The sequence below is a fragment of the Sarcophilus harrisii genome, chromosome 4, assembly GCF_902635505.1.
Source record: "Sarcophilus harrisii chromosome 4, mSarHar1.11, whole genome shotgun sequence".
Lineage (NCBI taxonomy): Eukaryota > Metazoa > Chordata > Mammalia > Dasyuromorphia > Dasyuridae > Sarcophilus > Sarcophilus harrisii.
This window is the reverse complement of record NC_045429.1, coordinates 294632461-294658471: the sequence shown is the minus strand read 5'-3', so window position 1 is coordinate 294658471 and position 26011 is coordinate 294632461.

The following is a 26011-nucleotide window of genomic DNA, read 5'->3' as shown; positions in this document are numbered from 1 at the left end:
CTTATCCCAAAAGCTGGGGTCTTTGGGTTTGTCAAACACAAGATTACTAAAGTTATTGACTGTTTTGTCCTTTGAACATAACCTATTTCATTGATCAACTAGTCTATTTCTTAGCCAATACCAAATGGTTTTGGTAACCATCTTTATAATATAATTTTTTAGATCTGGAAGCTAGCCACCTTATTTGATTTGTTTTCATTAATTTGAATTCTAATTTATTATTCCAATGAATTTTGTTGTTATTTTTTCAGGTTATTAAAATAGTTTTTTAGTCTGATTTTAACAAATAAATTAATTAGGTAATTGTCACCTTTAATATTTGCTCTAATCCAAGGCATTTAATATTTTTCCAATTGATTTAATCAGACTTAATTTGTGTGGAAAGTGTTTTTGAGTTTTGTTCATAAAGTTTCTGATTTTCCCGTAATGATTCCTAAATATTTTTTATAGTTACTTTAAATGGAATTTTCTTGAAACTCTACTGTTGGATTTTGTTAGTTATATAAGAATGCCTATGACTTATGTGGGTTTATTTTGTATCCTGCAACTTTGCAAAAGGTGGGATTATTTCTAATCTTTAGTAGAATCTCTGGGTTCTAAATACCATCATATCATCATCAAAGAGTGATAATTTGGTTTCCTCATTGCCTACTCTAATTCCTCTAATCTCTTTCTCAACTCTTATTGCCAAAGCTAGCATTTCTTTTTTTTTTTTAATAGCTTTTTATTTATAAGTTATATGCATGGGTAATTTTACAGCATTGACAATTGCCAAACCTTTTGTTCCAATTTTTCCCCTCCTTCCCCCCACCACCACCCCTAGATGGCAGGATGACCAGTAGATGTTAAATATATTAAAGTATAAACTAAATACAAAATAAGTATACATGACCAAACTGTTATTTTGCTGTAAAGCTAGCATTTCTAATACAATATTAAATATTAACAGTGATAGTAGGCAACCTTGTTTCACTCCTGATCTTATTGGGAATGGTTGCAGTTTGTCCCCATTACATATGATGTTTACTGATGATTTTAAATAGATGCTACTGATTATTTTAAGGAAAAGTCTATTTATTCCTATTCTCTCAAGTGTTTTTAATAGGAATGGATGTTGGATTTTATCAAATGCTTTTTCTGCATCTATTGAGATGATCATATGGTTTTTGTTAATTTGGTTATTAATATGGCCAATTATACTGATAGTTTTCCTAATATTGGACCAGCCCTGCATTCCTGGTATAAATCCTACTTGATCATGGCGTGTTATCCTAGGGATGATTTTTTTGTAGTTTTTTTTGCTTATATCTTATTTAAGATTTTAGCATCAATATTCATTAGGGAGATTGGTCTATAATTTTCTTTCTCTGTTTTCAACCTACCTGGTTTAGGTATCAGTACCATGTCTGTGTCATAAAATGAATTTGGTAGGACTCCTTCATTCCTTATTTTTTCAAATGGTTTATATAGCATTGGGGCTAATTTTTCTTTGAATGTTTGGTAGAATTCACATGTAAATCCATCTGGTCCTGGGGATTTTTTTTTAGGTAGTTGATTAATAGCTTGTTCTATTTCTTTTTCTGAAATAGGACTATTTAAGCAATTTACTTCCTCCTCTGTTAATCTGGGAAGTCTATATTTTTGGAGGTAGTCATCCATTTCACTTAGGTTATCAAATTTATTGGCATAAAGTTGGGCAATTTTAATTAATTTTCTCTTCATTGATGGAAAGTTCTCCCTTTTCCTTTTCCTTTTTAAGATTACTAATTTGATTTTCCTCTCTTCTTTTTCTCAGATTTACCAAGGGTTTATCAATTTTATTTGTTTTTTCATAAAACCAACTCAGTTTTATTTATTAGTTCAATAGTTTTTTTTTTTTTACTTTCAATATTATTAATTTCTCCTTTTAATTTTAGAATTTCAAGCTTTATAATTGATTGGGGGGTTTTGATTTGGTCTTTTTCTAGCTTTTTAAGTTGCAAGTCCAATTCATTGCTCTTCTCTTTCTCTATTTTATTCAAGTAAGCCTCTAAGGATATAAAATTTCCCTTTATTACAGCTTTGGTTGCATCCCACAAATTTTGGTATGATGTCTCATCGTTGTCATTATCTTGAGTGAAATTATTAATTGTGTCTATAAATTTGCTGTTTCACTCAATTATTTTTTAAGATGAGATTATTTAGTTTCCAATTACTTTTTGGTCTATTTACCTCTAACTTTTTGTTGAATGTAGTTTTTTTTTGCATCGTGATCTGAAAAGGAAGCATTTACTATTTCTGCCTTCCTGCATTTAATTTCGAGGTCTTTATGTCCTAATATATGGTCAATTTTTGTGTAGGTTCCATGAACCGCTGAGAAGAAAGTATACTCCTTTCTGTCACCATTCAATTTTCTTCAAAGATCTATCATACCTAATTTTTCTAATTCTATTTACCTCTTTAATTTCTTTTTTATTTGTTTTGTGGTTTGATTTATTTAATTCTGAGAGTGCAATATTGAGATCTTTCACTATTATAGTTTTGCTGTCTATTTCTTCTTGCAACTCTCTTAACTTCTCCTTTAGGAAGTTAGATGCTATGCCACTTGGTGCATGTAGTTTAATATTGATATTGCTTCATTGTTTATAGTACCCTTTAGCAAGATATAATTTCCTTCCTTATCTCTTTTAATTAGATCAATTTGTGCTTTTGCTTGATCTGAGATAAGGATGACTACCCCTGCTTTTTTGACTTCACCTGAAGCATAATAGATTCTGCTCCAGCCTTTTGCCTTTACTCTGTATGTATTTCCCTGTTTTAAATGTGTTTCCCGTAAAGAACATATTGTAGGGTTCTGACTTTTGATCCAGGCTGCTATCCACCTCTGCTTTATGGGAGAGTTCATCCCATTGACATTTGTGGTTAAAATTACTAATTTTGTATTTCCTGGCATCCTAATGTCCCCAGATTATGCTTTTCTTTTTCTTGCCCCCCTTCCCCCCTTCCCTAGTATTAAACTTTTGAGTCCCACTTGCGTCATGCAGCTCTCCCTCTTTAGGATCTCTCCCTCCTCCCTTTAAATCCCTTCCCCTTTTTTGTACCCTTCCCTTATTACTCTTTTTCTTTTTCCCTTTTCCTCTCCCACTTTTTAAGGAGGTGAGAGAAGATTCTCTGTAAGACAAATATGTCAATTATTTCCTCTGAGTCAACTCAGATGGAGCAAGATTCACACAATGTTCCTCCCCCTCTCTAAGTTCCCTCAGATATGATAGGTTTCCTTTGCCTCATCGTGGGATGTAGTTTCCCTCTTTTTATCTCCCCTTTTCCCTTTTTCTGACACTATCCCCTTTCCATTTCTATTTCCCTTTTTTATGTTATATCAGTAAAATCAAATTATACATGTGGCTTTTATGAATATCCACAACAGAAATACAGTTCTCAAGAGTTCCTTTTACCTTTTTCTACTTCTCTTGAGTTCTTTGGTTGGAGATTACCCCTGCTGCTGGTCTGCTCAGGACACTAGTCTCTCCCTGCCTGTGCTGGTCTGTTTCTGGCCCCTCAGGACAAACCTTTCCTGGCAATCTTCCAGGTTATCTTCGGCTGGTAAATTGTGTGCTTCTAATCTTCATGAATTTTAGCAATCAAGCGAACAATCATATTTTACAATATTTCTGGCAATAGGCGGTAGAGTTTAAGAAAAGCTATGGCCAAATAGCTCTCTTTTCCATCTAAGGAATATTTTAAACTACTTTTCCTTTTGCATTATTGCTGTGAAGTATTTTCTTGAAATTATGATTTCATCAAATACTATAGCTAGACTTTTTTTTTTTTTTTTTTGCTGGTGACTTACAGGTTCTCCAGTGATTCTTAAATTACCTATTCTTGATCTGTTTTCCAGGATAATTATGTTTGCTCTGAGATTAAGTTCTTCTACTTTTTTTTTTTCAGTCTTTTGACTTTGTTTTAATATTTATTGTCGCATGGAGTCACTAGCTTCAATTTGGTTAATATAATTTCCAGGAAGTTTTAGGGGAATAAGGTAATGCTCCTTTTGTATATTAATACAAAGAGAATTATTTCTCTGAAAACCTTTCATCCATAGGTATAGTTTATTTTTTTTTTCTGTAGCACTCTGTTTCAGAAAATAGATTCAAGACAAACTAAGAAGGAGACCTGTACCTGCAAATGATGTTCTAGGGTCAGGAATAGTCATGAGCTGTGTACTGGCTGAGAAACCAACTCAGAAATAAACAGTAACTATTTCATTCTGATCCCAGGATCTAAGGGGCTGTCATTTTGAATCTTGAGAGCTTTCCAGCTGGGTGTCAGTAACTATATAGAGCAGCAGCCTATGATAGAAAAGGGATAAACTAACAACCACACAAAACATTAATCAAGGACAGAAATAGTGCAGAGCTTTTGCAATAGGGAAAGATGAAATCCTTGATACATTAAAAAAAATGCTCAATCTTGTTTAGGCATAGGAATAGCTGACAGTTGACAACTGCTAGTTCTAGGTCACAAACAGTGTGCAACTGAGGAGGTAATTTGGACCTAAGAGTGGTGGTTGAGCATGCATTGTAGTCAAACTGAGCAAGGTGTAAGTTCCGAAGCAAACAGCAGCTATACAACTCTCACCACAGAGCTGAGCAGACTTGGAATTTTATCTTTTAGCACAGTCTGAAGCCTGCAACAAGATTTTTTTTGGGGGGGGAAGGGGACTGGGAAGGGAGTCCAGACAAAAGGGAACCTACAGTTCTGAATTCATCTACAGGAATTCCCACCGAGGGCAATCCCATAGACATGTTAACTAAACCCAGTTCAAAAACCTGCAGAATTCAGACCAGGAGGGCAGTGGTCAGACTTGCCCTGACTGAGATCAATCCCTTACAATCAGAGGGAAAATTGAAAATTGAAAAAATCCAATGGTCTCCTCCAAAAAACAAAAACCAGAAATTAAAAAAAAAGAAACTTATTATACTATTACATTAATGACTAATTATTAATTTGTGGTCTAGGTTTTCCTCCTTCTAATTTCTGTTTAACTACCAACTCTGTTAAAAATCAGTCTGTCTCTGAAAGGCCTTGCTGGTCGTTGAGATTACTTCTAGCCCTCAAGGAGCAAACTCATCAATCTTGGGTGGAACCTCACTTAACTAGGAGACATAATTTCTGTTGAGAGTATAAACAAAATCTATTCAGGGCAATCCCTTACTCAGAGGGAAGGAGCATCTGTCCTAGTGCCCTCCATTAGATTTTAGGGTAAGCCATTTCATGAAGGAGATAACTAAACAGAGAGGGCAGAATGGAGATGGCTTCTCCCTACCCAGATTGCTGGAAGCTGGTGAGTCTCAATATCAATTGCATTCTCTGCAGGAAGACCTGGAGACTTTTAGTCTACCTTCTCATTAAATGCCCATCAAATAAGGAGTTGTCAAAGGAGTTCCCTGTTTTAAGGTAATTAAAACATCTCAGGGTCTCCTTTGTAGTTTTTGGTTAACAAGAGAAACCATTGATCACAAATTTATTTATCACCAGTTAGCTTAATTAATAAATTAATTATTAATTACCCTAAAACTGCCTCTCAGATTTTTCATTCACTTAACAGGTATATCATAACCAAAATCCAGAGTTTCCAGGTCAAAGAAATAATAATGAACGCAGATAAGAAGAATTTTAGTAACAAGAAAGTGTTTGGGATGGGTGGTAGAACCCCCTTTCCCAAATAAATTAATCAGAAACATCTTCAGGTACAAAAAGAAAGCATTTAATCCTTGCAGGGAGAGGCCCCAATACATCTGGGCACCATCCCAACTCCTGTCTATGCTCCTGAACCTAACCAGCCAGAAATAAAAAACCTGGTTAAATAGGAAAAGACTTATTTGCTTTCCCCCACTCTGCTTCCTCTTCCTCACCTTCCCTTTTTTTTTCTGCTTTACATTTATACTCACTTTTGATGGGTAAATTATCCTTGGATAAGCCTATATCTTTTGCCTTCTGAATATATTTCAAATTCTCTACTGGCCTTAAATGGTAGTTGCTAAATCTTGTGATCCTGATTATGCCTTTGAATGGGACTGATTGGATGAAGAAATTCTCAGTATTGAGACTGGGACTGGGTCACATGATCCCTATGCCCAGAGCAGAAGGATGGGGTCTTGAACTTCAGGTTTCAGGAAGTCACATGATCCTTATTCCTAGGCTTTGAACCCAGGATTGCAGGAAGTTAGAGTGAAGTTGCAGGAAATAATGTGACCTGTGGGAGATAGACAATATTGATGACTATTGGTCAAGGATGATTTTATCCTTCTAGTCTATCCAATGAAAAAGCTTGGGGCTTTTTAATTTGATATAATCAAAATTTTCTATTTTGTGATCAATAATGATCTCTAGTTCATCTTTGGTCACAAATTCCTTCCTCCTCCACAAGTCTGAGAAGTAAACTATCCTATGTTCCTCTTATTTATTTATAATCTCATTCTTTATGCCTAAATCATGGACCCATATTGATCTTATCTTGATGTATGGTGTTAAGTGTGGGTCCATGCCTAGTTTCTGCCATATTAATTTCCAGTTTTCCCAGCAGTTTTTGTCAAATAGTGAATTCTTATCCAAAAGTTGGGATCTTTGGGTTTGTCAAGCACTAGATTGCTATAGTTATTGACTATTTTGTCCTGTGAAACTAACCTATTCCATTGATCAACTAATCTATTTCTTAGCCAATACCAAATGGTTTTGGTAACTGCTGCTTTATAATATAGTTTTAGATCAGGTACAGCTAGGCCACCTTCATTTGTTTTTTTGTTTTTTTTTCATTAGTTCCCTTAAAATTCTTGACCTTTTGTTCTTCCATATGAATTTTGTTGTTATTTTTTCTAGGTCATTAAAATAGTTTCTTGGGAGTCTGCTTGGTATAGCATTAAATAAATAAATTAGTCTAAACAGTATTGTCATCTTTATTATATTCGCTCGGCTTATCCACGAGCACTTAATATTTTTTCACTTTAATATTTTTCCAATTATTTAACTCTGACTTTATTTGTGTGGAAAGTCTTTGTAATTTTGCTCATATAAATTCCTGATTTTCCTTTGGTAGCTAGATTCCCAAATATTTTATGCTATTGAGAGTTATTTTGAATGGAATTTCTCTTTGTATCTCTTGCTGTCGGATTTTGTTGGTGATATATAAAAATGATGATCATTTATGTGGATTTATTTTATATCCTGCAACTTTGCTAAAGTTGTGAATTATTTCTAATAGGTTTTTAGCAGAATCTCTGGGGTTCTCTAAGTATACCATCATATCATCTGCAAAGGGTGATAGTTTGCCTACTACTAATTCCTTTAATCTCTTTCTCGACTCATTGCAGAGGCTAGTGTTTCTAATACAATATTGAATAATAATGGTGACAGTGGGCAACCTTGTTTAATTCCTGATCTTACTGGGAAAGGTTCCAGTTTTTCCCCATTGCATATGATGCTTACTGACAGTTTTAAATATATGCGTCTGGCTATTTTAAGGAAAAATCCATTTATTCCTATCCTCTCATGTGTTTTTATTAGGAATGGATGTTGGATTTTATCAAATGCTTTTTCTGCATCTATTGAGATGATCATATGGTTTTTGTTAATTTGGTTACTGATATAGTCAATTATGCTAATAGTTTTCCTAATATTGACCCAGCCCTGCATTCCTGGTATAAATCCTACTTGGTCATAGGGTATTATCTTGGGGATGATTTTTCTATAACCTTTTTGCTAATATTTTATTTAAGATTTTAGCAGTATTCATTAGGGAGATTGATCTATAATTTTCTTTCTCGGTTTTCAACCTATGTGGTTTAGGTATCAGTACCATGTCCGTGTCATAAAAGGAATTTGATAGAATCCTTCAATCCCTATTTTTTTTTCAAATAGTTTATATAGCATTGGAGCTAATTGTTCTTTTAATGTTTGATAGAATTCACATGTAGAAGATGGCGGCAAGGAGGCACACATCTACTTAAGCTCCACGTTTTCTCTCAGAATTTATTTCATGACAAGCCTCGGAATTAGTGCTTGACTGAAAAAAACCCCACAAATAATTACCAAGAGAAGACATCCTTGAAATTTGCCAGAAAAGGTCTGTTTTTGCTCAAGGGCTGGGATGGTTTTAGATTGAGTGCAGGCTGAGGGTAGGCAGTGACAGTGAGAGCACAGCAGGCAGCTCACACTGAGCAGACTGGAGTGGGGTGGGGTGTGATCTCAGCCATATCTACAGGGAGAGTTTTACTACAGTATTGGCTACTTTGCCCTGGCAGCAAGCCAGTGGATAAGAAGAGAAGCTAAAAACACAGGGGGTGAAGACTATAACCCCAAATAGCTCTCAGGACATCCCAAGCCCTTGGGAATTTTAAGGTTTGTCTGGGTTGTCTTGAGCTCCCCGCTCAGCACATTTTCCTTGACTGGAGACATTAAGACTTGGAAATTCTTTCAATTTTTGGCAAAGTTCCTAGGAAAGCTTTGCTGCCTTTTCACCTTCCCTGGGATGTAGGGGAAGTCAAGTTGCAGTAGGAGGGCTTTTGGCAATGAACTAGAAAAACCTTAGCAAGTATTAAAAAACCCTCTCCTCAACCCTGATCACTCAGCATGTGGGGATGGAGTGGGGATCAGGCCCCGTGGTTAGCACCTGAAACTACCATTAGATCCTGGCATCAGCCACCCCAGTCTTCAGCAAGTTCTGTCCAGCAACTGCCTGGGAAGAATCTGGGTGACCCTGGCAGCACCAAGCATAGCAGTATGAGGTGAGAAAACCAGTCAGGCTCTGCATTTAGTGTGCCCACCATTCTGTTTCAGTTGCAGAAATGTATTAGCTATGCACTTTATGGCAAATTATTTTATCTCTGCTCAGTATTCTGATTTGTAAAGAAATAATGATGGTTGTTGTGAAGATCACATGACTGCAAAAGTACTTAACATAAATCAAATGCTATATGAATGTTAACTGTTTTATTGAATATAAGTTTCATTTTTGATCATTTTATATAGGTTTTTAGCTGTAGCCAACATACAATGCCAAGGTTGAGATAAATGATTTCTCTGTATGTGTGTGTGTGTGTGTGTGTGTGTGTGTGTATGTGTATGTGTATGTGTGTGTAAAGTAATTTAGAAGTAAATTCAAGTAAATTAAGGTTATGATGCCTGGGCTCCCCAGGACTAAGAAGACTACATAATAAAAAGATCACTGAACTCTGGAAAGGCAATTTTCATTTCATCATTTCTATTTAAGAATATCAAATTGAATCTATTTTGTAATTGATTCTATTCCATACCATTGTCAACATTTTATATAGCTGCCTAAGTCAAGTTGTCTTTGTCTCTGAGTTAAGTTCAGAAGTTCGTTAGTATAGTTCAGTTTTTAAAAATCTGAATCAAGTTTAAAAGTTTAGTTTCCCTATAAATCACTTTAAATAAAAGAATAACTCTTAATTCTATATTGCTAGCTGTCCTTGTCTAATTAGAAGAAAACTGTTATCTATATGTCATTGAACTAAATCAATCAAAATTTCCTATACTGAAGAAAAGATTATTGCTACCCTATATTCCAGCCAGTCATATTGCCTTCCATGTTTGCGATGCTTCAGACTTTGTAATCAATCATATTATTTTCCCTACTTAGGATGCTCAGGTTTTCTAATCAATCACATTGTTTTTTCCCCACTATGATGGTGCCTTCTAGTTTTAGGATACTCCTTCTTTTTTCCATAAAAAAATAATCTGTCAATTCTCATTCAGGAGCTTTCAGTTGGCTGACGAACTGAGAGACCCCTTTTTATTAGTAAGAGCTTTGTACTTCAGTCTACCTTATTTCAATTGCAACACATTAATACTTTAAACATTTTAGCTTCAAAACATCTCTGACAATTAGATTGCTATGGCATTAAAATTATAAATTAGCTTTGGTTACATTATTATTTTTATTATATAGGCATGGTCTAGCATTAAAAATATTTCTCTAGCTATTTAAAATGATCTTATTTTTTTAAAGACCAGTTTATAATCAAATCTATACAAGTATTTTATGTGCTTTGGTAGATTGATCGCCAGACACTTTGTGAATATTATAACTATTTGGAATCAAATTTCTCTATTATTGCTACTTGAATTTTCTTATTTATATAGAAGTGTACTTGATTTTTGAGGATTTATTTTGTAGACTGCACTTTGCTGAAATTGTTAATTGTATCAATTAGTATTTTTGCTGATTTCCCAGCATTACTAAGTAAACCATTATGTCATCAACAAATAATAGTTTTATATCCTCTTAACCCATATTAATATTGTAATTTTTTATATGTGAAAAAATAATCATAAGCTCACTTTCAGATATATTGGATGCCAGGTAAAAGTTTACAGGCTTAACAAATACAAAGAGAACCAACAAAATTATTATTCTGTGATCCAAATTACAACCATTTATCAAGTCAATAATCCCAACCAAAATAGCACCTTTTTAGTTACTTTGCCCTGTAAAGAAGTTTTATATACCATTCCACATATCAAAAATGAGTACTCTGTCTTCTTTCATGCTTATTTTGGAGGATTTTCAGATAGCCAGTGAGGGTCAGCATCAGAAGGCATTAATTTTGTACTAAGCACTGAAGATGTAGACAGACATTTAAATAAGCTAGTTCTCAGTTATGACTTATCTGAAAAGAGAGATAAAAAATGAGACTAGAAAGAAAACTGGCATACAACAAGTCCTTCAGGAAGTAAGACATACTGAAATTAGTGACAAAACCAGTATTTTGAATGCCCCTTAGATACTTTTAACCAAGGTAGCATAACCATCAAAAAGAGAAATTGATAATAACATTTTAAATAAATTTTCGCATTATATGGCATTTTTTTCAATCCATAGTCATCTGATTTTGAAAAGATTGAATTGAAAATTTGGGGAATTTTTAAATTAACTAGGCTGCTGAAAGAAGTCAATTTTCTCAAGAAAGTACAAGACATACTTGCCAAAACAAAACCAGGAGCTATCTAGCCACAATTACAAAACACTTTTCATACAATATATAGATATAAACAAGTCGAAGAATACCAAGTGTTCATGTGTAGGCTGAAATAAGGTAATAAAAATGATAATTCTACTTAAATTAATCTACTTATTCAGTGCCATACCAATCAAAATGTCAAAAAAGTTACTTTACAGAGGTAGAAAAAATAATATCAAAATTCATCTGAAAGAACAAAAGGCCAAGAATTTCAAAGGAACCAATGAAAAAAAAAATGCAAAGGGAAAGTGACCTAGACTAGACTAGATCTAATAGAGCAGTAAATCAGTGGAACAGGTTAGGTTCACAAAACACAATAGTCAGTGACTATAGTAATCTAATGTTTGATGAACCCAAAGAATCCAGCTTCTGGAATAAGAACTCACTATTTAACAAAATTTGCTGGGAACATAGGAAAATAGTATGAAATTAGACACTGACCCTATATCAACATAAGATTGAAATGGGCTCATGATTTAGTCATAAATGTAGAAGGCTAAAACTGAAAAGGTGTGCTTGAATCAGACATCAGAGTACTTAAGGCTAATCACCTATTTAGTGTGAGATAATGGCTCTATATACATATATTTAGATGAGATAGTGATGTGATGACTCTACTCACCCTTGGTGCTTGCTGAATGTTTGGTGGTGAGGTAATCATAGGCAAGGATTGGAGAGCTGAGAGAGAGAAGTCGGGATCACTTGGCGGCAGGACAAGGAGGAGAGAGGCTAGAGACTTCGGACTCTAGAATCCAGGATACATCTTTGACAAACCATGTGGCCCCTTGCCTGCCTCCTTCACTTCTCCCTCTAAAGACCAAGAACTTTAATTGATCCTGACTTTGACTGATCCTGAGACCTTCCAGGGAGCTAGCCCAGACATTATATTTGGCACGCCAACATGGACTAAGGATCTGAACATGAAGCTCGGTCGTAAGTCCCTGTGACCAGGAAGTAGAGTGAGTATTAACATAGATAAGCAGGAAAAGTTGTTAAGAGCTGAAATTGGGCAGATATTAGGAAAAGAATCTCCCCACCCCCACCCCCAACCAAGAGAGCTCTATAGAAACATACTTAGGTTAATAAAGAGGCAAGGTTTGCTTATAACTTGGGAGCAGATTGATGGACTCTTAGAAAAATTAGAATGCACGTCCCCTTGGTTCTTGAAAGAACAAGAAATAGGAGAACAATTAAGTGAATATTACAATGATAATGGTCCTGATTTGATTTCTAAGGAAACATTCTATATATACCATATAATACAATTAGCCTTAAAGAATCCCACAAATTCTAGAAAAAAAGAAAAGTTTTAAGGAGAACAGCCAGATAAAGAAGTGTAAAGAGAAAGAGGAAGAGAAGGGGGATGGTAATGAAAAAAATCACTAAAAGATATAGGGAGTTGAGTGAACTTAAAGGATGTGGTGCTTCTCACTCTCACAGCCCAGCTTCACCTCCACCTACACCACAGCAGGCTCTTGACCCTCCCCCATCAAATTCACTTTCCTGAGTGGAGGAAGGAGGAGTGGGAGGGGCAGTGATACCAACAGCACCTCTGCCCCAGCAACCCACCCCCACCCCCCATGACTCCATTGCAAAAGGCACTACTTAAAGCCAAAGGGCAGAATACAGCTGATTTGAGAATAGAAATTTATCCTATGATTAAGCAGCTTAACACTTCAGGTCAAGGAAGGAGAAGATACACTCCTTTTAATCTAGAAACTATCAAAGATCTGAAAAACGCTTGCACTCTTTATGGGGCTACATCATCTTAGGTTAAGATGTTATTACAGAATTTGGCTTATGAAATTTTAACCCCTAGTGACTGGAAATCTATAGCAAAGACATATTTAGAACCTGGACAAAACTTGTTGTGGATTTCTGAATATTGTAAACTCTGTAGGATATAAATCCAATGAAATAGGCAACCTGGAGTTGATACATCAATCATCTGTGACCAACTAACAGGTGTAGATCCTCATGCAGACACTTCAGCACAGATTAATTACTCCTAAGCAGCATATGAGCAAAATAATTCTGTTGCTATCAAGGCATGGGGCACCCTCCCAGGAAAGCAAGATAGAGGGGAAACCTTCAGAAAAATAGAGCAAGGGCCACATGAACCCTTTGCTGATTTTGTGAGACTTCTGCAGACAGTTGTCATATGAACTATTCGTGAAAATGCAGCAACATAAATTATAAGACAACTTGCTAAAGAAAATGCTAATAAGGTTTGTAGAAGAATTATACTAGGACTACACAAGGATGCTCCTTTAGAGGAGATCATAAGATGCTGTGCCACAGTGGGCACAAATACCTTTTATAACCAGGCTATGATGCAAACTTCTCAAGATCCAAACATGGGAAGACAGAGTCCCTTTTGGCAAGGGACTTTCAGAGAGACTCATCAATATTTTCAGTGTGGTAAAGCAGGGCATCTGAAAGCTCAATGTAGGCATAGAGATAGAGTGAGAAAACAGGGTGGAAGAATAAAACCCACAACACCATGTCCAAAATGCAACAGAGGCTTCCATTGGGGATCAGAACATAAATTGATTCAAGGAAACAGGATGGGGGGCCCAGCCCTAGGGTCCAAAGAAAAAAATACTTTAGGCATGATGGCAGCTTATGCTATGCCCAGAGAGTCTTTTTTTTATAATAACTTTTTATTGACAGAACACATGCCAGGGTAATTTTTTACAACATTATCCCTTGCACTCACTTCTGTTCCTATTTTTCCCCTCTCTCCCTCCACCCCCTCCCCTAGATGGCAAGCAGTCCTATATATGTTAAATATGTCCCAGTATATCCTAGACACAATATATGTGTGCAGAACCAAACAGTTCTCTTCTTATACAGGGAGAATTGGATTCAGAAGGTAAAAATAACCCAGGAAGAAAAACAAAAATGCAAACAATTTACATTCATTTCCCAGTGTTCTTTCTTTGGGTGTAGCTGCTTCTGTCCATCTTTGATCAACTGAAACTGAATTAGGTCTCTTTGTCAAAGAAATGCACTTCCATCAGAATACATCGTCATACAGTATCATTGTTGAGGTATATATAATGATCTCCTAGTTCTGCTCATTTCACTTAGCATCAGTTCATGTAAGTCTCTCCAAGCCTCTCTGTATTCATCCTGCTGGTCATTTCTTACAGAACAATAATATTCCATAACATTCATATACCACAATTTACCCAACCATTCTCCAATTGATGGACATCCATTCATTTTCCAGTTTCTAGCCACTACAAACAGGGCTGCCACAAACATTTTGGCACATACAGGTCCCTTTCCCTTCTTTAGTATCTTTTTGGGGTATAAGCCCAGTAGTAGCACTGCTGGGTCAAAGGGTATGCACAGTTTGATAACTTTTTGGGCATAATTCCAGATTGCTCTCCAGAATGGTTGGATTCGGTCACAACTCCACCAACAATGCATCAGTGTCCCAGTTTTCCTGCATCTCTTCCAACATTCATCATGATTTTTTCCTGTCATCTTAGCCAATCCGACAGGTGTGTAGTGGTATCTCAGAGTTGTCTTAATTTGCATTTCTCTGATTAATAGTGATTTGGAACACTCTTTCACATGAGTGATAATAGTTTCAATTTCATCATCTGAAAATTGTCTATTCATATCCTTTGACCATTTATCAATTGGAGAATGGCTTGATTTCTTATAAATTAGAATCAATTCTCTATATATTTTGGAAATGAGGCTTTTATCAGAACCTTTAACTGTGAAGATGTTTTCCCAGTTTGTTGCTTCCCTTCTAATTTTGTTTGCATTAGTTTTGTTTGTACAAAGGCTTTTTAATTTGATGTAATCAAAATTTTCTATTTTGTGATCAGTAATGGTCTCTAGTTCATCTTTGGTCACAGATTTCTTCCTCCTCCACAGGTCTGAGGGATAAACAATATCTCATTCTTTATGCCTAAATCATGGACCCATTTTGATCTTATCTTGGTATATGGTGTTAAGTTAGGTCCATGCCTAATTTCTGCCATATTAATTTCCAGTTATCCCAGCAGTTTTTGTCAAATAATGAATTCTTATCCCAAAAATTAGGATCTTTGGGTTTGTCAAAAACTAGATTGTTATAGTTGACTATTCTGTCTTGTGAACCTAATCTGTTCCACTGATCAAATAATCTATTTCTTAGCCAATATCAAATGGTTTTGGTAACTGCTGCTTTATAATATAGTTTTGGATCAAGTACAGCTAGGCCACCTTCATTTGATTTTTTTTTTCATTGATTCCCTTCAGATTCTTGACCTTTTATTATTCCATACAAATTTTGTTGTTATTTTTTCTAGATCATTAAAACATTTTTTGGAGGTCTAATTGGTATAGTACTAAATAAATAGATTAGTTTAGGGAGTATTGTCATCTTTATTAGATTTGCCTGCCCTATCCAAGAGCACTTAATATTTTTTCCAATTATTTAAGTCTGACTTTATTTGTGTGGAAAGTTTTTTGTAATTTTGCTCATATAATTCCTGACTTTCCTTTGGTACAGAGATTCCCAAATATTTTATGCTGTCAACTGTTATTTTGAATGGAATTTCTCTTTGTATCTCTTGCTGTTGGATTTTGTTGGTAATGTATAAAAATGCTGAGGATTTATGGGCATTTATTTTATATCCTGCAACTTTGCTAAAGTTATGAATTATTTCTAATAGCTTGTTAGCAGAATCTCTGGGGTTCTCTAAGTATACCATCATATCATCTGCAAAGAGTGATAGTTTGGTTTCCTCATTGCCTACTCTAATTCGTTTAATTTCTTTTTCAACTCTTATTGCCGAGGCTAGTGTTTCTAATACAATATTGAATAATAGTGGTGATAGTGGGCAACCTTGCTTCACTCCAGATCTTACTGGGAAAGGTTCCAGTTTTTCCCCATTGCATATGATGCTTACTGACAGTTTTAAATATATGCTGCTGACTATTTTAAGGAAAAGTCCATTTATTCCTATACTCTCAAGTGTTTTCATTAGGAATGGATGTTGGATTGTATCAAATGCTTTTGCTGCATCTATTGAGGCATATGTTTTTTTCTTAGTTTGGTTATTAATAGAGTCAATTATGTTAATCCTTTTCTTGATATTGACCCAGCCCTGCATTTCTGATATAAATGCTACTTGGCCATGGATGATCCTGGGGATGATTTTCTGTAATCTTTTTGCTATTATTTTATTTATGATTTTAGCACCAATATTCATTAGGGAGATTGGTCTATAATTTTCTTTCTCTGTTTTCATCCTACTTGGTTTAGGTATCAGTACCAAGTCTGTGTCATAAAAGGAGTTTGGTAGGACTCCTTCAATCCCTATTTTTTCAAATAGTTTATATAGCATTGGAGTTAATTGTTCTTTAAATGTTTGGTAGAATTCACATGTAAATCCATCTGGTCCTGGGGATTTTTTCTTAGGGAGTTGGTTATAGCTTGTTCTATTTCTTTTTCTAAGATGGGACTGTTTACGATATTTACTTCTTCCTCTGTTAATCTGGGCAAGCTATATTTTTGAAGGTATTCTTCCATTTCATTTAAGTTGTCGAATTTATTGGCATAAAGTTGGGCAAAGTAATAACCCTAACCCTAATTTCCTCTTTGTTAGTGGTGAGTTCTCCCTTTTGATTTTTAAAACTAACAATTTGATTTTCCTCTTTCCTTTTGTTAATCAGATTTACTAAGGGTTTGTCTATTTTGTTGTTTTTTTCATAGAACCAACTCTTAGTTTTATTAATTAATTCAATAATTTTTTACTTTCAATTTTATTGATCTCTCCTTTTATTTTTAGAATTTCAAGTTTAGTGTTTGACTGGGGGGTTTTAATTTGTTCCTTTCTAGCATTTTTAGTTGCAAGCCCAATTCATTGACCTTCTCTTTCTCTATTTTATGTAAGTAGGCCTCTAGAGATATGAAATTTCCCCTTATTACCACTTTGGCTGTATCCCACATATTTTGGTATGATGTCTCATTATTGTCGTTTTCTTGGGTGAAGTTATTAATTATGTCTATGATATTCTGTTTCACCCAATCATTCTTTAGTATGAGATTATTTAGTTTCCGATTATTTTTTGGTCTACTTTCCCATGGCTTTTTGTTGATTGTAATTTTTATTGCATCATGGTCTGAAAAGGATGCATTTACTATTTCTGCCTTACTGCATTTGAATTTGAGGTTTTTATGTCCTAATATATGGTCTATTTTTGTATAGGTTCCATGAACTGCTGAAAAGAAAGTATACTCCTGTCTGTCTTCATTTTGTTTTCTCCAGAGATCTATCATATCTAACTTTTCTAGTATTCTATTTACCTCTTTGACTTCTTTCTTATTTATTTTGTGGTTTGATTTATCTAATTCTGAGAGTGCAAGGTTGAGATCTCCCACTATTATAGTTTTGCTGTCTATTTCTTCTTACAGCTCTCTTAATTGCTCTTTTAAGAATGTAGATGCTACACCACTTGATGCATATATGTTTAATATTGATATTGCTTCATTTCTATGCTATCCTTTAGCCAGATATAGTGCCCTTCCTTATCTCTTTTAATTAGATCAATTTTTGCTTTTGCTTGATCTGAGATCAGGATGGCTACCCCTGCTTTTCTGACTTCACCTGAAGCACAGTAGATTTTGCTCCAACCTTTAACCTTTACTCTGCATGTATCTCCCTGCTTCAGGTATGTTTCCTGTAAACAACATATTGTAGGATTCTGGCTTTTAATCCATTCTGCTAACCACTTCCTCTTTATGGGGGAGTTTACCCCATTCACATTTATGGTTAAAATTACCAATTCCGTGTTACAGAAATCCCCAAGGTATAGACACCTGTCTTGGGACTGGCAGTCTCCAGCCCTGTAACCCCAGTTTCTTAATTGGTATCTCAGCATTTTCAATAACATTGCAGTTTTGAGATCAAGCCTCTAAAAAATTCGGGGTTTGCCTGCCTTGATGGTCTAACTGTGCATGCTCTGATAGCTCTGCTCAGGAATCTGTATTCTAGTAGCAGCCCTGTCTGTTCCTCTGGGCAGTAACAAGTGGAGCTACTCCCAGCCTCACCCTTCTCCCCTGGAGTGAGATGATCCTCTGAATGGGCAGCATGTCTTGCTCAAGCCCTGCTACTCCCTATATAAGCAGAAGCTGAGTTAAGTGCACAAATGACTAAAGACCACCTAACACAGTGAGCTGTCCATCTCCAACTGGATTCTCTGGCTGAGATGAGGACCTTTGTACTGCTCATAACTCTGGGGTTGTCAGGAAGAGACTTGCCCTTGCCATAAGTCCTTGCATTTTCTAGTTTCATTTTGATTTATTTGTGTCACATTTGGATTGGCCAAAATTATGGTGCTGACACCTCCCAGATACCTTAGGGAGGTAAATCAATAATTCAAATATTCAGAAGAGTGTGTAATATTGTGCTTCAGTTTCCCTAGATTCTCATCTTTGATTTATCTTCGTATTCTTATAATGCCAAATGCCAATCTGTTCTGTGATAACTGTTTCCAAGACAGTTGGTGGAAGCAATTGTTATGGTATGAATTTATTGCAGTCAGTGGTATTATCCTATTTTCACTATGTCTACCCTGTATAATTACATTTAGTAATTTACATTTAGAATAGTTCAACGGTCCCTATCAAAATATTGCATAGAGAAAATTTTATTAAAATGATGATTTTTCAGAGAAAAGACTGAAATGTATTAGAGAGATGATAATGATGGTGAACTTGATAAGCAACGTATAGATATGATAACTGATTGTGAGTACCATGTAAGTTCTTCATAGAAATATGATAAAAATCATTTACATATTAGAAGGGGGGAGTTGTGTGGAATGGAGAGATAAACTGAAGAACTTACAGGAATGTTTAAATCCTTTTTCTGTATTTTTTATTATTTCTATGTCTCTGTGACCTGCATAAGTACGTTGTGTGCAAGTCAATATTTACTTAAAACGAGATATATTTACTTAACCAGAAATGATGACATTTATCTTTGTTCAATGTTATCAATATTTAGATTATTAAATGCTGTCAGCTCAGTAATCTGAAATTTGAAGGTCTGACTGATGATTTCTCTTGGAATCAGGGAAACAAAGCATTCTGTTCAAATCTGCCTTTGGCACCAATGTTTAACATTCAATTAGGGGAGAGGGCACCTATTTTTCATTGCTCCCCAAATTATGCTGTGATCCTTTGTAACCAAACCTATAAAAATATCTTTCCTAAATCTTTAGCCCTTCTACTGCAAGCTTTCTCTCTTTTTTCCTCCTCGAAGTAGAATTGCTATTTTCATGAGAATTTATTAATAAATAACTTTTCTGTTTTCTACTGAGTGATCTCTGAGTAGTCATTTTGGGTAAGGGTCTTCTACATCCCTCACACCTTTACTTTAAATCACCTTTTTTTAAACTTTAAACTTCAAGATTCACAATTAATTTTGAACCAAATTTCATTAAACTTATGGTTTACAAATTACCCAGTACTTTTTAAAAAGCAACATACCATTTAAGTAGGGAGATACAAACACGACTCCCCCCCGCCACCCCTTAAGGTAAGCTACTGGCATTTTAATAACCTCTATTTTTAATTTGAAGTCCAACCAAATAATAAACAAAAATTTTTCTTTTCAGTTGTAAAAGTCTCAATATTCAAACAATTCTTAAGATTTTATCCTCTTAATAAATCTAATGCATGCAAGGCAACAATAAAATTATTTCCCCCAATTTCAAAATTATAATACCTCTTTAAAATATAGTAAGTTCCCAAAACTCTTTTCTTTTAGGTCTTGGCCTATCTTTCTTTTTCTTTTATTATTATTGTTATAACTTTTTATTTACAAGATATATGCATAGGTAATTTTTTAACATTGAGAGTTGGAAATCCTTTTGTTCCAACTTTTATCCTCCTTCTCCTTACCTCTTCCCCCAGATGGCAGGTTGACCAAAACATGTTAAATATGTTAAAGTATAAGTACATGTCCAAACAATTATTTTGCTGTATAAAAAGAATTGGACTTTGAAATAGTGTACTATTAGCCTGTAAAGGAAATCAAAAATGCAGGTGGACAAAAATAGAGGGATTGGGAATTCTATGAAGTGGTTCATAGTCATCTCCCAGGTTTCTTTCCCTGGATGTAGCTGGTTCAGTTCATTACTGCTCTATTGGAAGTGATTTGGTTCATCTCATTGTTGAAGAGGGCCATGTCCATCAAAATTGGTCATCATATAGTATTGTTATTGAAGTATATAATGATCTCCTGGTCCTGTTCATTTCACTCAGCATCAATTCATGTAAGTCTCTCCAGGCTTTCTGAAATCATCCTGCTGGTCATTTCTTACAGAACAATAATATTCCATAATATTCATATAGCACAATTTATTCAGCCATTCTCCAATTGATGGGCCTCAAACTCAGTTTCCAGTTTCTGGCCACTACAAAGAGGGCTGCCACAAACATTCTTGCACATACAGGTCCCTTTCTCTTCTTTAAAATCTCTGTTCCCAAAACTCTTACTCAAATGTTGCAGACAAACAATTACCCAGTTTAGCCTTCTTAAATTTAAAAAGCAAACTTACTAATAATGATTTTTCTTACTAATTTTTACTAATAATTTTTCTTACTAATAATGATTCTTCTCTTGGGACAATTTTTAGAAACGCCTAGTTTCCCCACAGGTCCAACAGGTCAGAGAGCTTATTATGTATAAATACCTCTTTTACATTCACAAAAACATTACAAACAACACATCTTAAATGGGACTCTATTTCATAGCAAAAAACTGAAAACAAAATAAATGATGAGGTTAGGGTTCCTGGTGGTCAGGGATTTAAATGATAAGGTTAGTGCCAGGTCCGGGGTTCAGGGAACCAAATGAAGAGATTTGGCTCCCTTAAATCCCCTTTGGATTTGGCACATGGCAGGGAGTTGTGGGAACCCCCTTCTGGCAGTGCAGAGATCCCTTTGTAAAGGAATTTATGAATCCAAAAAGCTAGACTGATAAAAAGATGTTTATTATTTTCATTTGAGTAGTCAGCTTTTGCTATGCATGAATAGAAAGACTGAATTTCTTAGTGGCAAAGTCTGACAGAGAAGTAGTTTCTAGTAGAGAAATCCCAATAGAGAGGTATAAAGTCTTGTTAGGGAAATAAGTGAGAGAGAGGGTAAAGCTGAAAGAGAATATCATTTCAGTGGGCAGAGGTTGCTACTATGCCAGGGATGGAATATTAGGTCCTCTGCAAAGAAATGAGTTTAAAATTGGCTCTTTTATAATAGAAGGCTTGTCTACAAGCTGGGGTTTGCACTCGTTGGGGGCTGGTCAGCTTCAGCTGAAATTTGAATAGAATTGAATAAGTCTCTCTAGGTTTATTCTTTAATTCAATGGGAAGGTTAATCAGTAGTGAGTGTTATCAGTGGGGGTGGTGTCCCTCTCTCAGGATAAAAGAATGAAGCTGTTTACCCTGTTTCCCTCAGGCGGGTTTTTTACAGAGGCCAGGATTCAAGGAGAATCTGTCCTTCAAGGAGTTTTAGAGAGTTTCGGGGGTCCCCCCTTGTCATAAGTACTCATTAACGAATGAATGTGGTATATAAATATGGTATGACACAATAATATTGTGTCATAAAAAATGAAGAAAGAAGAAACGAGAAGCACTTACAGAGTGAAGGAAACAGAACCAGGAAAACAATGATTAATAACTGGAAAGATCAATAATGACAAACTTATAATGACCAAACATGGATTCAAAGATGATATATGATAACCTTCCCTTCCTCTCTCTTTACAGATAATAGTGGTGATGATGATTTTTTTTAAGTTATTAAGAATTTACTATCTACCATGCACTGAGGGTAGCAAAATCTTCAAAAAGATTGCATTCTTTTAGGAAAAGTAATATTAAAAAGGGAGTTAAAGGTAGGAAGGTATGCACATAGTAATGTACTCTGGAAATCACCAGAAAGTAATGGAGAGGTATAGTTCCAAGCAAGAAAAGACAAAAATTCTTCTTTCAAAGCTAAAACCATGGGACAAAGTGCAAGGGATTTAACAGGAGGCAGTTAAGGAAAATAGCAGGAGTAGAGGCAATATGGTCTGAAAAGGTAAAAGTGCAAAAGTATAAATCTAAAATATTGCAATTGTTAGAAATGTTTTTGTTAGAATTTTATCTTTTTACTTTTGCTGAACTGCAATTTCTACCCCTCTTTTTATAAGGAATGGTTTTCTGACAGGAAGGAGAGGTAAAGAATTATATTGGAAAATGTAGGAGATATAAAAACAAAATATATCAATACTATTAATTTTTTTTAGAGAATCTATTGGGAGCGAAATATCAAATTACTATTTTCTTCCCCCATAATACTTCCTCTTTACTCAAGGGAACCATTATTCTCCCAAGCTTTCCAGCTTCGCATTTAGAGGCTGGCTTTATGTTTGTTTGAGCAATCAGATGATGCAGTGAGTGCCAAACTGAAGTCAAAGAGACTTATCTTCTTAAATTCATATCTGTCTTCAGCCAGTTACTAGCTGGGTGACTTTGTACAAATTTGCCTCAGCTTCTTCATTTATAAAATGAGCTGTAGAAGGAAAGGGCAAACCTCAGATGGGGTTACACAAAGTCTAACATGACTGACTGACAAATTTATCCAAAGAATCTCCTTCAGATAAGCACCATATAAAACAACACACACACACACACATGTGGAAAAAATAGGAAATAATTAAAAGGGAATGCATTTGAATTAAGAAGGCCTGGGAAAGGCTTCCCATAGAGGATAAGATTTTAATTGGGACTTAAAAGAACTTAGGAAATTCAGAAGGCAGAGATGAGGCAAAAATGGAAAGAATTTCAGACAAGGGAGTCAAAGAAAATGCCCAAACTGAGACATGAAGCTTGTTCATTGAATAGCCAGTAATTCAGTGTCATTGGAACAGAAACTATAATGGGGGATTGTAAATTGTAAGAAAATTGGACAAAGGGAGGGAGATGGTAGGTTATGAAAGACTATGAACACCAAACACTGGATTTTATATTTGATCCTGGTGGTGATAGGGAGCCACTGGATTTTATTAAGTGGAGGGAGAGGGTGACAAGATTGGATCTAATCTTTACTAAAATTACTTCAGTGGCTAAGTGGAGGATGGTTTCTAAACCCACTCTAGTGGGTAGAAATTTAAAAGCAGGCAGACCCACTATTGTAATAGTCCAGGTGTGAGGTGATAAGGACCTAAATCAAGTGATGGCAATATCACAGAAGAGAAGGGCACATATTCAAAGGATGTTATAAAAGGTGAAATCAATAAGCCTTGGCAACCAATTGGATCTAGAAGGTGAGAACTAGTGAGGCGTCCAGAAGGACACCTAAGTTGCAACTCTGAAGGACTGGGAGGATGGTTTAGCCCTCTACAGTAGGGAAAGGTACAAGGTGGGAGACAATTTAGGGGGAAAATAATGAGTGGTTTGAGACAGGTTTAATTTAAAATGTCTACAGGACACTTGCAGTTAGAAGACTGGAAGTTAGAACTGAGATTAGCACAGGACAGATAGATTTGAAAATCTTTAGGCTAGAGTAATTAAATTAAGGTAAAATTAATTTAAACCAAGGGTATTTATAAGATCACCAGGCAACATAGTATATAAAAGGAAAAATTCCCACAGAATTCTATAGGACACTTATGGCTGGAGGGTATGACTAAATATGGATTTAGCAAAGGGGACAGAGAAGGAATAGTCAGATTGGTTGGAAGAGAACCAAGAGAAAGTGATGTTCTCAAAACCTAGAGAAATGAGAATATCAAAGAGAAGAGGATGTTCAAAAGTGTTCAGACTGCAGAGATCAAGGAGAATGAGAACTGAGAAAAGGCTACTGGCTATAACAATTAAGAGATCACTAACAAACAGAACCAGGCATACATTGTACACAAATGTGTGATGACCAACTATGAAAGACTTGGTTCTTCTCAGTAGTTCAGTGATCCAAGTGATAGAAAATGCCATCTGCACCCAGAAAAAGAACTATGGAGATTTAATGTGAATCAACAAATGCTATGTTCACTTCTTTTTTTGGTTTTCTTTTTTTCTCTCCCACGGTTCTTCCCTTTTATTCTGATTTTTCTCTCCCAAGATGATTCATAAAGCATTGTGCATTAATTTTTTTTTCTAAAAATGACTGTAACAATGAGTATAATATCCACCTGCCCTTTCCAATCACATGATTTCTGTGAAAATCAGATGAGAAAAGAGATGTAATATTTGTCCACTAGCCATACATAATTATAATGTTCTTAAATTTGTACTCAGAAGATTTGGTTCTAATCTTATCTCTGCTTCATAGCTTTGTGCTTATGCCCAAAGCAACAGCCAGAGAAAATACAAGCTGAGAGATAGTATGTCTTGTTCATGGGCCAGTCAGAAGACCAGTGACACCGAATCAAAGAGTAGTGATGGGGAGGAAAGTGTAAGAAGACAGGAAAGGTTGCAGGAAGTTAAATAATAAAGAACTTTGAATGCCAAAGAGAATTTTGTATTTGATCCTGGAGATAATGGGGGTTTGCTATCCCTGTAGCCACTGAAGTTTATTGAGTAGGGGGATGACATGGTCAGACAAATATAGAAACATTACATTGGTAGTTAAATGGTTTAGAGTAGGGGAACAGGAGGAAGGCCAACCTATCAACAAGGTATTGCAATTGCCAAGCTATGTGAGAAACCACACTAGGTGGCAGTATGAGAGAAGAGGATATGTATGTATATACACATATACATATGTATATAGATGGCAGACAGTCTCATACTTGTTAAACATGTTAAAGTATATCTTAAATACAGTATATGTGTACAGATCCATACAGTTCTCTTGTTGCACAAGAAAAATTGGATTCAAAAGGTAAAAATAACCTGGGAAGAAAAACAAAAATTCAAGTAGTCCGCATTCGTTTTCTAGTATTCTTTTTCTGGGTGTAGCTGATTCTGATCATCATTGATCAATTGGAAATGAATTGGATCTTCTAGTTATTGACTATTTCATCCTGTGAACCTAACCTATTCCACTGAGCAACTAGTCTATTTCTGAGCCAATACCAAATGGTTTTGGTGACTGCTGCTTTGTAATATAGTTTTAGATCAGGTACAACTAGACCACCTTCATTTGATTTTTTTTCATTAGTTCCCTTGAACTTCCATATGAATTTTGTTGTTATTTTTTCTGGGTCATTAAAGTAGTTTCTTGGGACTCTGATTAGCACTAAATAAATAGATTAGTTTAAGTAGTATTGTCATCTTTATTATATTCGCTCAGCCTATCCAAGAGCATTTAATATTTTTTCAAATGCTTAAATATGTGTGGATTTTTTTTTATTTGTGTGGAAAGTGTTTTGTAGTTTTGCTCATATAGTTCCCGACTTTCCTTTGGCAGGTAGATTCCCAAATATTTTATGCTATTGACAGTTATTTTGAATGGAATTTCTCTTTGTATCTCTTGCTGTCAGATTTTGTTGGTGATGTATAAAAATGCTGAGGATTTATGGGCATTTATTTTGTATCCTGCAACTTTGCTAAAGTTGTGGATTATTTCTAATAGCTTTTTAGTAGAATCTCCGGGGTTCTCTAAGTATACCATCATGTCATCTGCAAAGAGTGATAGTTTGGCTTCCTCATTACCTACTCTTAATTCCTTTAATCTCTTTGTTAACTCTTATTGCCAAAGCTAGCATTTCGAATAGTAATGGTGATAGTGGGCAACCTTGTTTCACTCCTGATCTTACTCGAAATGGTTTCAGTTTATCCTCATTACATATGATGTTTACTGACGGTTTTAAATATATGCTCCTGACTATTTTAAGGAAAAGTCCATTTATTCCTATTCTCTCAAGTGTTTTTAATAGGAATGAGTGCTGGATTTTATCAAATGCTTTTTCTGCATCTATTGAGATGATCATATGGTTTTTGTTAATTTGATTATTGATATAGTCAAGTATACTCATAGTTTTCCTAATATTGAA